At 30.1% G+C, this 15,831-nt stretch overlaps 1 long non-coding RNA gene across 1 annotated transcript; it reads left to right on the top strand.

Annotated features, from left to right (window-relative positions):
* Positions 1-15,252: 15,252 nt before the first annotated feature.
* Positions 15,253-15,831, top strand: LOC145940878 (uncharacterized). The gene is made up of 3 exons (XR_014426084.1): positions 15,253-15,345; positions 15,419-15,677; positions 15,751-15,831. It is a non-coding gene; the product is annotated as an uncharacterized LOC145940878 (long non-coding RNA).

Raw genomic sequence — 15,831 nt, 5'->3', positions numbered from 1 at the left:
AAAAGATAGAAATAATTAGATATATTTAAAATTAATTTTTGTTTTAAATTCATAATTTGTGTTTGTACTGTATTGATTTTTGTATTTTATATATATATATATATATATATAATTTATTTTGTTGTTTGCTTTCTCTCCCTTTCTCTTCCTCTCTTTCTCTCTCTCTCTCTCTCTCTCTTTCTTTAAAGTATTGATTTAAAGTATTTTTGAAAGTATTGATATATCATTTCCCTCTCCTAACCATACGCACGCACGCACACATACACACACACACACAGCAGAGAGGGTTTGGAGTCATTAAATGAAAAAAATGTATGGGTAACTTTCATATGTAATAACTCCGCGAAAAAAAATCGTACAAACTTTGCTTTTTTTTTAAATTTGTAGTAAAAAGTCCACATTTTACGATAGTTATGATAAGATTTGCGAAAAAAATTTATTTCACTCCGTGGAGTGTGTCGAAGTACGCAATTTTTTTTAAACAAAACACGTCCTTACTTTTGAAGCAGTGGCGTACGGGGGAGGAGGATAAATTAAAAATCTGACGAATGGTTTTTAAAGTAGAGACTTCAAGCTTGACAGTGAAAAAAAAATTTTTCAAATCCGATCATTTTTAGCGGAGTTATGCTTATTTGAAATTATGCGAAATTTGGACTTAAAATACATATGCGTTAATTTTGTTGACGACTGTATTAATATATTATAGAGCAATTATCTGGCAATAAATAGTTTACATATATGTGAGCTGAGAATGAGAAAATATGTTTTTATGCACTTAAAAATAGATAGAGGAAAATCAACAAGGAAAATCTCTTTGACTCGATGTTAAAGATCAGAGATTAAATAGATATGTTTATGTATAAACTACACAATCTGTGATTCATCTATGATTTCTATGACATAGACGCAATAGCATATTTTTATTTATAATTACATACAACTTTACTATTTTTTACTATTTAGTATTTTTCAACTTTACTATTTAGTATTCTCAAACCAAGAGATACAGTTCTAGAAAATTAGAATTAATTTTCGTGCGTGGCTCTATAGGCCGGATTTAAAAATCACATTGTTATTATACTGAGAGCTGATAAAAATATTTCTTAATTTACTATTTTTTGTTAATTAATATATTAATAAATACGTTTTTATTGTATCTTTTTGAGATTAATTATGTTAAATTATATTACACTCGATAGGATATCTGTACCTGTAAATTTGTTCTTTTTTATTACAATATTCAAAAATAATATATTTGAACAATTAAGGATTGATTCCGTTTTATAAATATATTAAATATAATATTTATTTTTAAAGGAAAGGAAAAATAAATAAATAAATATAATACAAAATATAATATAATATAATATAATATAAAATGCTTTAATAAGTGCTTTATTCATTATATGACATTTTTTTATAAGTATACATAAAATACACTGTACATTATGATATCCCACACCAAAAATATAGTGTATAAAATATCAGAAAAGTTAATATAAGTAATGTGAACATTATATTTATTGCTTCTCATTGCCCTTTTTTGTTGTTTTAGTTATTATATTTATGGTCCATATTGTTTGATTACAAAAATGATGATCGTGAAAGAAAAGTTTTATACAAAGAGATTTTTTACACCATGCGCATGCAATTATAGCAACTTCGCCGCAAATGTCGCATGTTGGTTTTAAATGATTTTTGAAACAAAATTCAATTGGTGTTTGAAATTCTTTCGGTCTATTCTGTATATATCGACTTTTAAACCACGCAAATTTAAATAAATTTTGAAACCTGGACGATGAGAATTAATAATGTATTAATAATTGCAATTTCAAAATATTATTTCTAACATGAAGATCTATGGCGAGGTCTAACAATATAACAGTATCAGAAAAATGTTTAATAAAATTTTTTCATAATCGAAATATACATCTAATGCTTGTATTTTTCCCGTTGTACCCGCCGGAATAGTTAAATAACCAATATCTGTTGCAGAATTTGGTCTAGTTTCTGAAATTATATTAGGACAATATCCACTCCACGAATTTAATAATAATACCAATTTTGGTCTAACTTTCGAAAAAAATACATCTTTTAACCAAGTTTTTACACGATTTGATGTTAATTTGCCTGATTTTGAAGCCATAACAAAAATATTAGGCGCTTCAAATAATGTTTCCTGCACTTTTGGACCAAACTGTAACTTCTTTCAATACAATTAAAAGAGGCGATAATAATCTATCATTAGCGGAAATAGTCGGCTGTATAGTCTAGAAGCGCGACAGCCGGCAGGATCAACAAGGCCGCGCGACGGGCCCCGATAGCGTCACTCGTGGCCTACTTATTGTTAGATAATAATTTGCCGGCGAGACTTCTGCGGGCTTTCCGCTCGTCACTGTTCGGCGAGCGCGCGACGAGATTAGAGGCCTGCGAGAGCGGAAAAAGAGACTTCCTTAACGAAAGGACGAGATCTACTTCGTGAGACGACGTCGCCAGCCGTATTTATCGCGAGGGAGGAGACGGCGGAGGGAGGAGACGGTGATGGTTCCCGAAACCGTAGAAATTCGCCTGTGAATCGCGTTAACGGGTCGAGCAGTCGAGAGACCGCTTTAAATGGATTGGCCGATATACACACGACCGGGTTAAAATACTATATTTTAACACGCAGCGCGCCATCCGATGATAAATCACGTGGCCGGCCCTACGTCTCTTTCTCTTAGTCTCTCCTTTTATATATCTATAGAAAAGAAGAGAGATATGCGCTTATGTTAATATTATTCTCAATATAATCTATATTTTGTATTTTAATAACAAACTTAGCTATATATATAGCTAAAGTTATTTAAATACAAGATATAGATGCAAAAGAGAGATATGTTTATGTTAATATTACTCTCAACACAATCTATATCTTGTATTTCAATAGTAAATTTAGTTATACATATGTATGTATATATATATATATATATATATATATATATAGCTAAATTTGTTATTAAAATACAATATATATATAGTCAAATTTGTTATTATATAAAATACAAGATATAGATTGTATTGTAATATTAACATAAACATATCTCTCATTTTTCTAGCCTATATATAGGAGAGAGAGAAAGAGCTGAATTTGTTATTAAAATACAAGACATGGATTGTGCCGAGAGTAATCGTTTTCGTTTGAAACTCGAATATTTCGGAGATAAGCTTTGCATGTGTAATTATCGTATGGCATTGTTGTAACGAAAGTTTGCCAGAGAGATATAAAAAAAAACTTGAATCGTCGAAATTTCGACACTTTTGGCTCTCTGGCGATCCATTTTCTCTATTGTGGTGCAAAGTTAATCCCAAACGTAGCCCCGTCTTACGATAAGTCCATTGTCCGAAACATGATGAATTTCAGTTCCAGTGTACGTACGGGAACCGATGCGGATTATCGATTTTAACAGGCTCGTCGAAACTCGAAAGGCAAACTAGGACGCACCGAGAGTCGTCGAGGAAAAAAGGAATTTTTTATCATTATTATATCCATTATAGCAGAGAATAAAAGAGAAAGAAAAAGACACCCCCTCCCTCCGCCCCCAAGAAAAATAAACTTATTACTGTGAAGACAAAAAATCTTTCTCGATATCTTTTGCTACTCCTTTATGCACACACGAAATAATATGATCCAAGAGTATGAAAAAGGTACAAACTTCAGTTTACTTAAATTACACTCTTACATAAGAGTTACGCCTATCGCATTAACATATAATGGTTACATTTGATCATTTTCTTTCTCAACAAGAGAATGTAGAAAGAAGTGTCTATTTATATTATCGCAATTTTCACACATAATTTTTTCTAACATCACGCATTCTCAAATAAATAAAATTCTATTAAATATAAATATTATATTAAAATATATTATATTAAATATATATTATATATATTATATATTATATATTAAATACCACGGAGAGAATTTTCTCTTAGAATTTACCCTGAAAATCATGGTAATCATGGGACAATATGGTATGGAAAGAATTTAAGAGAATTTCTCTGATTAATATTAATCACAATAAAATATAAAACATGTTTGATTAATTTGACTAAATTGCATGGTAAAATTACTCAAACATGTTTTATATTTTAACGTGTAGATATTATTATGTTTGCTGTGATTAATATTAATCAGAGAAATTTTTATAAAATTCTTTCCATACCATATTGTCCTACGATTACCATGATTTTCAGGATAAATTCTAAGAGAAAATTCTCTCTCTGTGTCTATATTAAATATATATATATATATATTATATTAAAATATAAAATCGATTAAAGTGCAATTTGTATTAAGGAAGTATCGACTTTAAATTAGCTTGAAATTAGAGAAATTTCGACAATGCCCTATATATATTGTACACGCGACAATATGTCATTTATTTAGTATAAATCAAGTAACCGAATGACAATAGCGTGCCGAGCTCCGTCTCGGCTATCTCGGCTTACGCCACTTTCGGGATAAATGAGTATCGGGCAACTATGCAAGCCGCAAAGTGTCGTCGCAGCCCGCATTTGCAAATTTATCGATCGACGGGGCGTCGTCGTGGCATTTCGTTAACGCGCGCTGAAACCCGTTCGCGGAGGAGGAGGCGAACCCAGCACGCGACCTAGACCCGACCTTCCTCAAGGTGTGTGCGCGAGGAGTGAGCGGGACGAGGCTGGGGTGGTGTTCTTGGCACGGGGTCGGGGGTGGGAGAAGAGGGTGCCCGGAGGAGAGTCCGGGATGCGCGGCTCGAGCGGCGTCGAATAATAAGTGCGAAGGACATATCTACAAGTTCCGGAGACATCCTCGACATCAGGTGGGAAAGGGGGAGGAAAAGGGAAGAGAGATTGAGAGAATAAGACGAATGCTTTTCATGATAAGGGCACTCTTGTACCGGGGAATTCATTTCTGTCGGATTTAATGGTATAAACCATCTGCACGCGTTAAAATACTTTATCACGTTAATATCCCGTGTGCGATGCGCGTATAATATTGTAATTCTCCAAGTATAATCATCCTTATATATGCAACTAATATATGTATAAATATATATAGAAACTATATATATGTACTAATTTGTGATGCACTTAAAGATGCACATCAGAATGCCCTTATATTTCTTTTATAATTTTTTCATCGCAGACAGAAAACTTTAGGGAAATTAATTAGATTTTTTATTTGATATACTCAAATTTTTATTTTTATGATTTCGCGATTTTTATCCAAAAATAGATATTTTTTAGAATTTTATTTAAAAATTCCTAAATACTTGAAAAATGTCTGATGAATGTAAAAGATGCGTGTATCTTAATATAAAATAGCAATAATGCGTGTTAATATATTTCTCTCTCTCTTCCTCCAATGCGTTTCTCTTCTGGGAGAATTGGAGCTAATTCTCGCGAAGTTCATCCCTCGGTAATTTCTTCTGGATAAGCTAAGATACACGTTCACGCGAACTGACAGATCACGTCGAGTGCAATAGTTATGTCGGTCTTTGTCAACAATTAGCGTGTTCATGCACTTCAAAGCCTGTTCACGACTAACCCTCGCTATTCGCGAGATGTGCAAAAATAAGATTTTACGTAAGATAAAAAAGAAAGAAAAAGACGCGAAGAATATCATATAGAGATGCTGGAACTATAAACTTAAAGAATAAAATTCTGTATCCATCTGTAATTTTTTTTAATTTAAGATCAAATTGCCTCGATAATTAATAATGTAACAGTGATACAAACAAAAAGAAGTATATACAATATAAGATAATACAAATCGATAAAAAGTGTGATAGCAAAACAATAAAAAAATAAAAGAAATATAATGTTGAAAAGTAGAAAAATCGGATAATACTTTAAAGTGTGTTAAGAATGCATATGTGTATTTTCCAAAAATATATATGTATGTAGCCTACAGAATTAACAAAATCCGATATCAACTTATTAGCGGTACGTGAAAAATAAAAATAAAGTACGGATTAAAGACGTACACAGTTGGAAAATTTGTGTTTTCTTGTTAACGTTCCCCGTTAAAATTTTTGTGTTAAATATTTAACACATTCATGTGTTAATTTAACATATTGCTGTTATGTTAATTGGACTCAAATGTTAAATTATTAAAACAACTAAAAAAAAGTGTAAAAATAACACAATGTATATCTATTTTTAATTTTACACAATAAATATGTTCCGTATTATTAGTGACAAGATTTATCTGTTAAAATTTACAGAAAAAAAATGTTAATTTTACTTTATAATATAAGTGGGGGTGATAAAATGTAAAATTAACAATTTTGTTAGTTAATTTTTACATTAAAACTATGTTAATTTTACACAAAATTTATTTTAAGTTTATTTGAAGTTTGCATTTATTTTATGTTAAAATATTAACACAATATTCGTGTCACCATTTAACATATCCGTATTATGTTAAATTAACACAAAAATTTCTGTGGACCGTTTGGGACAGGTGATATTTGTTAAATTTAACACAAATTTTTCAACTGTGTATATTAAAAATAATTTGTATTTTATGCCAGCTTATATTGCACTACAATTCATTGAATGTACCTCACATTTCTATCTGTCTATACACTATATTAACAGTCCTTTATAAATCTCCGTAAAATTTTATATTTATTATTATTAAATTATATTCATTATATATAAATTGAATATAAACTGTATATAATTGATCTAAATACCTGTACTACGACCTAGAGTCACTTATTTGTAAAAAATGCATTAAAAGTGCAGATAAAAGTAGTCTCTTGGAATAAATAAGATGAATAGGAAAACAACTGTATCTTATTTAATAAACAATAATTCCGACAAGACTGCGATATGTATAAACAAATTAAATCGAGAAAAGGCCATAGACAGTCATAGCGATTCTTGGTGCTCAAATAATATTTGTGTGTGATTATTTTTAATTTAATAAAATCTTATAGATAACCTCTGCGATACTTTCTACGATGCTACTGAGAAGATACTGAAACTTAGCTTTCTTTCCACTCACAGATAAAAACAAAGAAATATTAAAACAAAGAATGATAATACATAATAGAATATGTATAGGACAAAATCAGTTAACAACGGTAGCATGATAATATGATAAAATCCTATATGCTAGAGATGAACACACATTACCTAAATGCGTATAGATCTATAATAATTGGATACATTCCATCAGTATATAGTAATTAAAATGTTTCATCGTTGAACTACAACAGTAGCATGATATTGTAATAAAATCTTATTTTCCCGTAAAGCGCGTATGCATGAAATTAAATATAATCAGGTAGATGCCATCAACAAGTAGTCACTATGACAGTGCTACATTATTTCGATACTGTTACTTCATATTAATGAAATTGTAGCCAATTTTTAGTATGCTCTCCAAATGTTAGGAATAATACACATACACTATCGGATTAGTATATTTTTAATTGAAGTAAGAATATAGAAACTTCGAAAAGTTATATACAGTAGGATACATGTAGAATGCTTTCGGCAGGAAATTGTTGATGAATTTATCGTGCAAGAATTGAAATAATTTAGTAGAACACAAATGTAGCGAAGAAACAGGTAGCTTCTTCATTAATTTACTATGCGTGAAGAATTGTCAAATATTATTCATGTACAGGTTGTGCGTTCTCCTTTTGCTACCTGGGTATAGCTTTCACAAAATTTTGTCTTTCAAGTTTCTTAAAAACTCATTCCCTTGAAATATCACTTTGTAAAAAACTGATATCAATAATGTAAAATGTTGATATTCACGGGATGACGTATAAGGACGTAGAATGACGTAAAATGACGTAGAACGTAGAATGATCTCAGGTAGCACATATTTGTTTCAGAAACGTTTCACAAATGTTTCTTTGAAATGTTTCATAATCGAACTCTCGAAAATGTTTCTAATTGATTAAAATGTCCACTCGAATAACATTAAAGGAATAAACGTTTATTTTTGAGTTTAAGAAACGGTCAAAATACCATTTCTTACTGTTTTATCGTTTTTCTTCTTTATTAATGATAAAGTTTGGTTTTTCACAAAAAGTATATAGTACAATGAATAGATTTTTACTCATTTTCATCGGACATTTATTTGTTCGATTTCTGTGAGGAATCAGTTCAGTACTTCAATATCTAAATTCCCTGTGTTATGATCGAGTCAAAAAAACAAAACTGATATAAAAAAATTTTTTTAAATAATTTATTCAATTTTATTAAAAAAAAATATATATATATATCTGAATACATTTTATTATTAATAATATTTAATTAATAATAAAATAATAATTGTATGTTATAAAATTTAAACGTGAAAAAATACGATTCTTAAATTATATAGTTTTAAAAACTTTTTTGTCGAGACGTTTATTCTTATTGATTCTTAAACGTTAAAACACTTTGGATACGTCTAGGAAACATTTCTGAAACAAACATGTGCTGCACGATGATGATACAATCAAACACAGCATTTCAGTTGTTGTACAATTAAGTGTGATTGTGTTGCCTATGTATGTTGCTGAAAAGCATCCTATGAAATATAATAGAATAATTCAGAATTTCAGAAATTACAGATATTTTTTATGAATAATAATAATTTTAGAAATAATAGTACGCGCAATGTTCACGAAAAGCAAAAATGTATATTTGTAATAGCATTAATAAGGCTCCTGGGTACTCACCGCGGCCATGTTGGATTGTGACGTCAGAGGCAAGAAAATACACGCTGAAAATTCTTGCGTGCCATTTTTAGATAAAATGATATTTAGATGAAACACAACTTCAGATGGCTTTATTAGCACACTTTTGAAACAGTCCAAAAATTATTCTTTCCCATTGACAATCAATCAACAATCGTAAAATGATCGTGATATCAGACTGTCATGCGAAATGTCTGCGCATGTGTAAAGACCAGACGGACTGGGCTTCACATTAAGGTCATTTTATAGCTGTTGATTGACTGTCAAGGGGAAAAAATAGTTTTCGGACTATTTTAAAAGTGTGCTAAAGCCATCTGAAGTAGTGTTTCATTGAAATATCTTTTTCTTTTTATCTAAAAATGGCATGTAAGAATTTGTAGCGTGTGCTTCTCGTCTCTGACATATCATAATTTCAACATGACCTGCGAGGACCCATCAGGGGCCTTAAAAGTCGACTGTTTAAAATATTAAGTTTATTGTATATGTTTTAATTCTTATTTTTTATATTATTATTGTACTATTTTATAACTAATATTTATCTTTTTTCATATTTCTATCGTAATTATTTCCTTTTTGTCTAGAATATAGCTTAGGTAAAATATTTCTCAAAAAAAATTTAAATAATGAATGATAATAATTATATAATAATTATTAATAATACTACTTCAACGGTAAATATGAATATTATATATTATATTATATTATCCCAAGTAGCAAAAAAATGTATAAAGAATGTTTAAAACTCATTAAAAACTCATTTTCAAAAATATTTTAAAAACATTAAAATAATTAGTTAAGTCCCTTTTTATTAATTAAAAAAACTCGAATTTTTTAAATGGGAACCCTCATTTTTGACCCCGGATTCGGAAAGAGCGGGAAATTTTACGTTCAGAAAGGTACTTAAGTCATGGGTCAAGGTGACTTTTAGGAATCATTTGGGGGTCAAATCGTAGGACAGAAGAATCTATCAATAAATAACTTTAATCATGTTTAAGGGGGAAAATCCCTAAAAATTCAAGTTGACCTTCAAATGACTTTACTTGACCTCAAGGTCAAGTTCTAGATCACCATCAAGTCCCTTTTCTTTAATCCTACAACTTTTGTCTAGAGTGTTTTCTCCCTAGAATTCGATAATTCTGAGTTAATCAAGGGTTTCGGTCTTTTTTGAACAGCCCATATATATTAATTTTATACATGCTACTTTTATACATTATAAAAATACTTTTTCAAAAGAGATATGTGATATTATGAAAATATTCAGTAATGAGATATTTTAAATATATGACAAAAGTTTGCCGATGAAATGATATCTGATTTAAGTCTGAGTCATAATTTGTTGCGTGACTTATAAATTACCTCTGCTTAAATCTATAATAAATTGTGATGAAACTTGCCAATCCGGATTGAGAATGCTTTGTATATATGCATCTATGACATTCCGAATGTTAATAAAAAGTTGTTAAAATATGTTGACGTCAAGACACGATTAAATAGGCGCACGTGCTATGAATTAGCACTGTTACTCAGCAAATAATCACTAATTATCAGAATATTTTTATATTTCCTGATCTTGGATTCTTCTGTGTACGAATTACTGTCTTGATGTAGAAGGGATGATAACTCACCTATTGCTGACAATTTAATTGTTATAAGTTTTAATTGACCTTATATATATTCGCATAATAATGATAATCATTTTCAATATAATGTTGATTGTCATTGCCATAAAAAAGAGCATTAGGTATTATTATTTTAATAAGTTTAATATTAGCCTTATCAAATCTTAAATAAAGAGAGTGCGAGCACAGAAAAATATTTGACATCGTGAACTCTGGGTAAATGAGATATAAATATAGAATTAACGCAATCTCGAAATCATGAACTGACCAAAAAATACGAACCAAGGCCAAATGCAAAATTCTGCATATATTGTATTTTTCATTACATGTGTATGGTTATGCATAAAAGATTTGATATTGTAATATTCATATATTATCTTAGTTACGTATAAAATATATATCCTTCTAATAACCAGGCTTTGACTTGTAGTTATACGAGGGCAGTTCGATAAGTCAGTGACTTTTACAAGATATGGCACTCAAATCGCAATCTAATTTTATTTCTGATATTTACCATCTTATTTAAGTATACAAACCAAGTTTCAAGTAGATCTGTCAAATAGAAATTTTTTGACAGCGTTCTAAAGCGGATAAGTTTGTGTTTTTAGCTAAAATGAAAAAGTGAATTTCGTGTACTAATAAAACATTACTTTTTGCGTGAAAAAACATTAAGGAAATTGAAGAAAAGCTAAAAAAGTATTATGGGGACTCTGTTCCGTCGCATGGAATGGTTCACAAGTGGTTCACTGAATTTCGTTGTGGTCGTACAAGCACGCATGATGATGAGCGCCCGGGACATCCGAATGAGGTCACAACTGAAGAAACAGTCAATAAAATCCATGATATGGCAAAAAAGTATCAATTTCTAATATTTTAAGACGAGCCAAAAATTCATCGATTATACATTTTAATAGTACATTGATTACAGAATCTTTTGGTACCAAGCAGACACCAGCGTACAAACTTTTTCATTTGATATACATAAAATAAGGATGCGTCGCATAGGGTCAGCGGCAATAAAGTATAAATTTCTAATATTTTAAGACGAGCCAAAAATTCATCGATTATACATTTTAATAGTACATTGATTACAGAATCTTTTGGTACCAAGCAGACACCAGCGTACAAATTTTTTAATTTGATATTCATAAAATAAGGATGCGTTGCATAGGGTCAGCGGCAAACAGTAATGATTTCTAATAATTAAAGACGGGCCAAAAATTCATCGATTATACATTTTAATAGTACATTGATTACAGAATCTTTTGGTACCAAGCAGACACCAGCGTACAAACTCTTATATTTGATATACATAAAATAAGGATGCGTCGCATAGGATCAGCGGCAATAAAGTATGAATTTCTAATATTTTAAGACGAGCCAAAAATTCAACGATTATACATTTTAATAGTATATTTATTACAGAATCTTTTGGTACCATGCAGACACCAGCGTACAAATTTTTTAATTTGATATTCATAAAATAAGTATGCGTTGCATAGGGTCAGCGGCAAAAAGTAATGATTTCTAATATTTAAAGACGAGCCAAAAATTCATCGATTATACATTTTAATAGTACATTGATTACAGAATATTTTGGTACCACGCAGACACCAGCGTACAAATTTTTTAATATGATATACATGAAATAAATATGCGTCGCATAGAGTCAGCGGCAATAAAGTATGAATTTCTAATATTTTAAGACGAGCCAAAAATTCATCGATTATACATTTTAATAGTACATTGATTACAGAATCTTTTGGTACCACGCAGACAACAGCGTACAAATTTTTTAATATGATATACATAAAATAGCGATGCGTCGCATAGGGTCAGCGGCAATAAAGTATAAATTTCTAATATTTTAAGACGAGACAAAAATTCATCTATTATACATTTTAAATGTACATTGATTACAGAATCTTTTGGTACCAAGCAGACAACAGCGTACAAACTCTTATATTTGATATACATAAAATAAGGATGCTTCGCATAGGGTCAGCGGCAAAAAAGTATAGATTTCTAATATTTTGAGACGAGCCAAAAATTCATCGATTATACATTTTAATAGTACATTGATTACAGAATCTTTTGGTACCAAGCAGACACCAGCGTACAAACTCTTATATTTGATATACATAAAATAAGGATGCGTCGCATAGGATCAGCGGCAATAAAGTATGAATTTCTAATATTTTAAGAAGAGCCAAAAATTCATCGATTATACATTTTAATAGTAAATTCATTACAGAATCTTTTGGTACCATGCAGACACCAGCGTACAAATTTTTTAATATTATATACATAAAATAGCGATGCGTTGCATAGGGTCAGCGGCAATAAAGTATAAATTTCTAATATTTTATGACGAGCCAAAAATTCATCGATTATACATTTTAATAGTACATTGATTACAGAATTATTTGGTACCAAGCAGACAACAGCGTACAAACTCTTATATTTGATAAACATAAAATAAGGATGCGTCGCATAGGGTCAGCGGCAAAAAAGTATGGATTTCTAATATTTTAAGACAAGACAAAATTGCATGGATTATACATTTTAATAGTACATTGATTACAGATCTTTTGGTACCAAGCAGACACCAGCGTACAAATTTTTTAATTTGATATTCATAAAATAAGTATGCGTTGCATAGGGTCAGCGGCAAAAAGTAATGATTTCTAATATTTAAAAACGAGCCAAAAATTCATCGATTATACATTTTAATAGTACATTGATTACAGAATCTTTTGGTACCACGCAGACAACAGCGTACAAATTTTTTAATATGATATACATAAAATAAGAATGCGTCGCATAGGGTTAGCGGCAAAAAAGTATCAATTTCTAATTTTTTAAAACGAACCAAAAATTCATCGATTATACATTTTAATAGTACATTGATTACAGAATCTTTTGGTACCAAGCAGACACCACCGTACAAATTTTTTAATTTGATATTCATAAAATAAGGATGCGTTGCATAGGGTCAGCGGCAAACAGTAATGATTTCTAATAATTAAAGACGGGCCAAAAATTCATCGATTATACATTTTAATAGTACATTGATTACAGAATCTTTTGGTACCAAGCAGACAACAGCGTACAAACTCTTATATTTGATATACATAAAATAAGGATGCTTCGCATAGGGTCAGCGGCAAAAAAGTATAGATTTCTAATAATTTGAGACGAGCCAAAAATTCATCGATTATACATTTTAATAGTACATTGATTACAGATCTTTTGGTACCAAGCAGACACCAGCGTACAAATTTTTTAATTTGATATTCATAAAATAAGTATGCGTTGCATAGGGTCAGCGGCAAAAAGTAATGATTACTAATATTTAAAAACGAGCCAAAAATTCATCGATTATACATTTTAATAGTACATTGATTACAGAATCTTTTGGTACCACGCAGACAACAGCGTACAAATTTTTTAATATGATATACATAAAATAAGAATGCGTCGCATAGGGTTAGCGGCAAAAAAGTATCAATTTCTAATTTTTTAAAACGAACCAAAAATTCATCGATTATACATTTTAATAGTACATTGATTACAGAATCTTTTGGTACCAAGCAGACACCAGCGTACAAATTTTTTAATTTTATATTCATAAAATAAGGATGCGTTGCACAGGGTCAGCGGCAATAAAGTATAAATTTCTAATATTTTATGACGAGCCAAAAATTCATCGATTATACATTTTAATAATACATTGATTACAGAATTATTTGGTACCAAGCAGACAACAGCGTACAAACTCTTATATTTGATATACATAAATTAAGGATGCGTCGCATAGGATCAGCGGCAATAAAGTATGAATTTCTAATATTTTAAGACGAGCCAAAAATTCAACGATTATACATTTTAATAGTATATTCATTACAGAATCTTTTGGTACCATGCAGACACCAGCGTACAAGTTTTTTAATTTGATATTCATAAAATAAGGATTCGTTGCATAGGGTCAGCGGTAAGAAGTAATGATTTCTAATATTTAAAGACGAGCCAAAAATTTAACGATTATACATTTTAATAGTACATTGATTACAGATTCTTTTGGTACCACGCAGACACCAGCGTACAAATTTTTTAATATGATATACATAAAAGAAGAATGCGTCGCATAGGGTTAGCGGCAAAAAAGTATCAATTTCTAATATTTTAAAACGAGCCAAAAATTCATCTATTATACATTTTAATAGTACATTGATTACAGAATCTTTTGGTACCAAGCAGACACCAGCGTACAAATTTTTTAATTTTATATTCATAAAATAAGGATGCGTTGCACAGGGTCAGCGGCAATAAAGTATAAATTTCTAATATTTTATGACGAGCCAAAAATTCATCGATTATACATTTTAATAGTACATTGATTACAGAATTATTTGGTACCAAGAAGACAACAGCGTACAAACCCTTATATTTGATATACATAAATTAAGGATGCGTCGCATAGGATCAGCGGCAATAAAGTATGAATTTCTAATATTTTAAGACGAGCCAAAAATTCAACGATTATACATTTTAATAGTACATTGATTACAGATTCTTTTGGTACCACGCAGACACCAGCGTACAAATTTTTTAATATGATATACATAAAAGAAGAATGCGTCGCATAGGGTTAGCGGCAAAAAAGTATCAATTTCTAATATTTTAAAACGAGCCAAAAATTCATCTATTATACATTTTAATAGTACATTGATTACAGAATATTTTGGTACCACGCAGACACCAGCGTACAAATTTTTTAATATGATATACATAAAATAGCGATGCGTTGCATAGGGTCAGCGGCAATAAAGTATAAATTTCTAATATTTTATGACGAGCCAAAAATTCATCGATTATACATTTTAATAGTACATTGATTACAGAATTATTTGGTACCAAGCAGACAACAGCGTACAAACTCTTATATTTGATATACATAAAATAAGGATGCGTCGCATAGGATCAGCGGCAATAAAGTATGAATTTTTAATATTTTAAGACGAGCCAAAAATTCAACGATTATACATTTTAATAGTATATTAATTACAGAATCTTTTGGTACCATGCAGACACCAGCGTACAAATTTTTTAATATTATATACATAAAATAGCGATGCGTCGCATAGGGTCAGCGGCAATAAAGTATAAATTTCTATTATTTTAAGACGAGACAAAAATTCATCTATTATACATTTTAAATGTACATTGATTACAGAATCTTTTGGTACCAAGCAGACAACAGCGTACAAACTCTTATATTTGATATACATAAAATAAGGATGCTTCGCATACGGTCAGCGGCAAAAAAGTATAGATTTCTAATATTTTGAGACGAGCCAAAAATTCATCGATTATACATTTTAATAGTACATTGATTACAGAATATTTTGGTACCAAGCAGACACCAGCGTACAAATTGTTTAATTTGATATTCATAAAATAAGTATGCGTTGCATAGGGTC

The sequence above is a fragment of the Prenolepis imparis genome, unplaced genomic scaffold (assembly GCF_030444845.1).
Source record: "Prenolepis imparis isolate NDT839.2.m4 unplaced genomic scaffold, iyPreImpa1.0 SCAF_9, whole genome shotgun sequence".
NCBI lineage: Eukaryota > Metazoa > Arthropoda > Insecta > Hymenoptera > Formicidae > Prenolepis > Prenolepis imparis.
The sequence above is the reverse complement of the archived record's forward strand: the minus strand, read 5'-3'. Positions and strand labels throughout refer to the sequence as shown.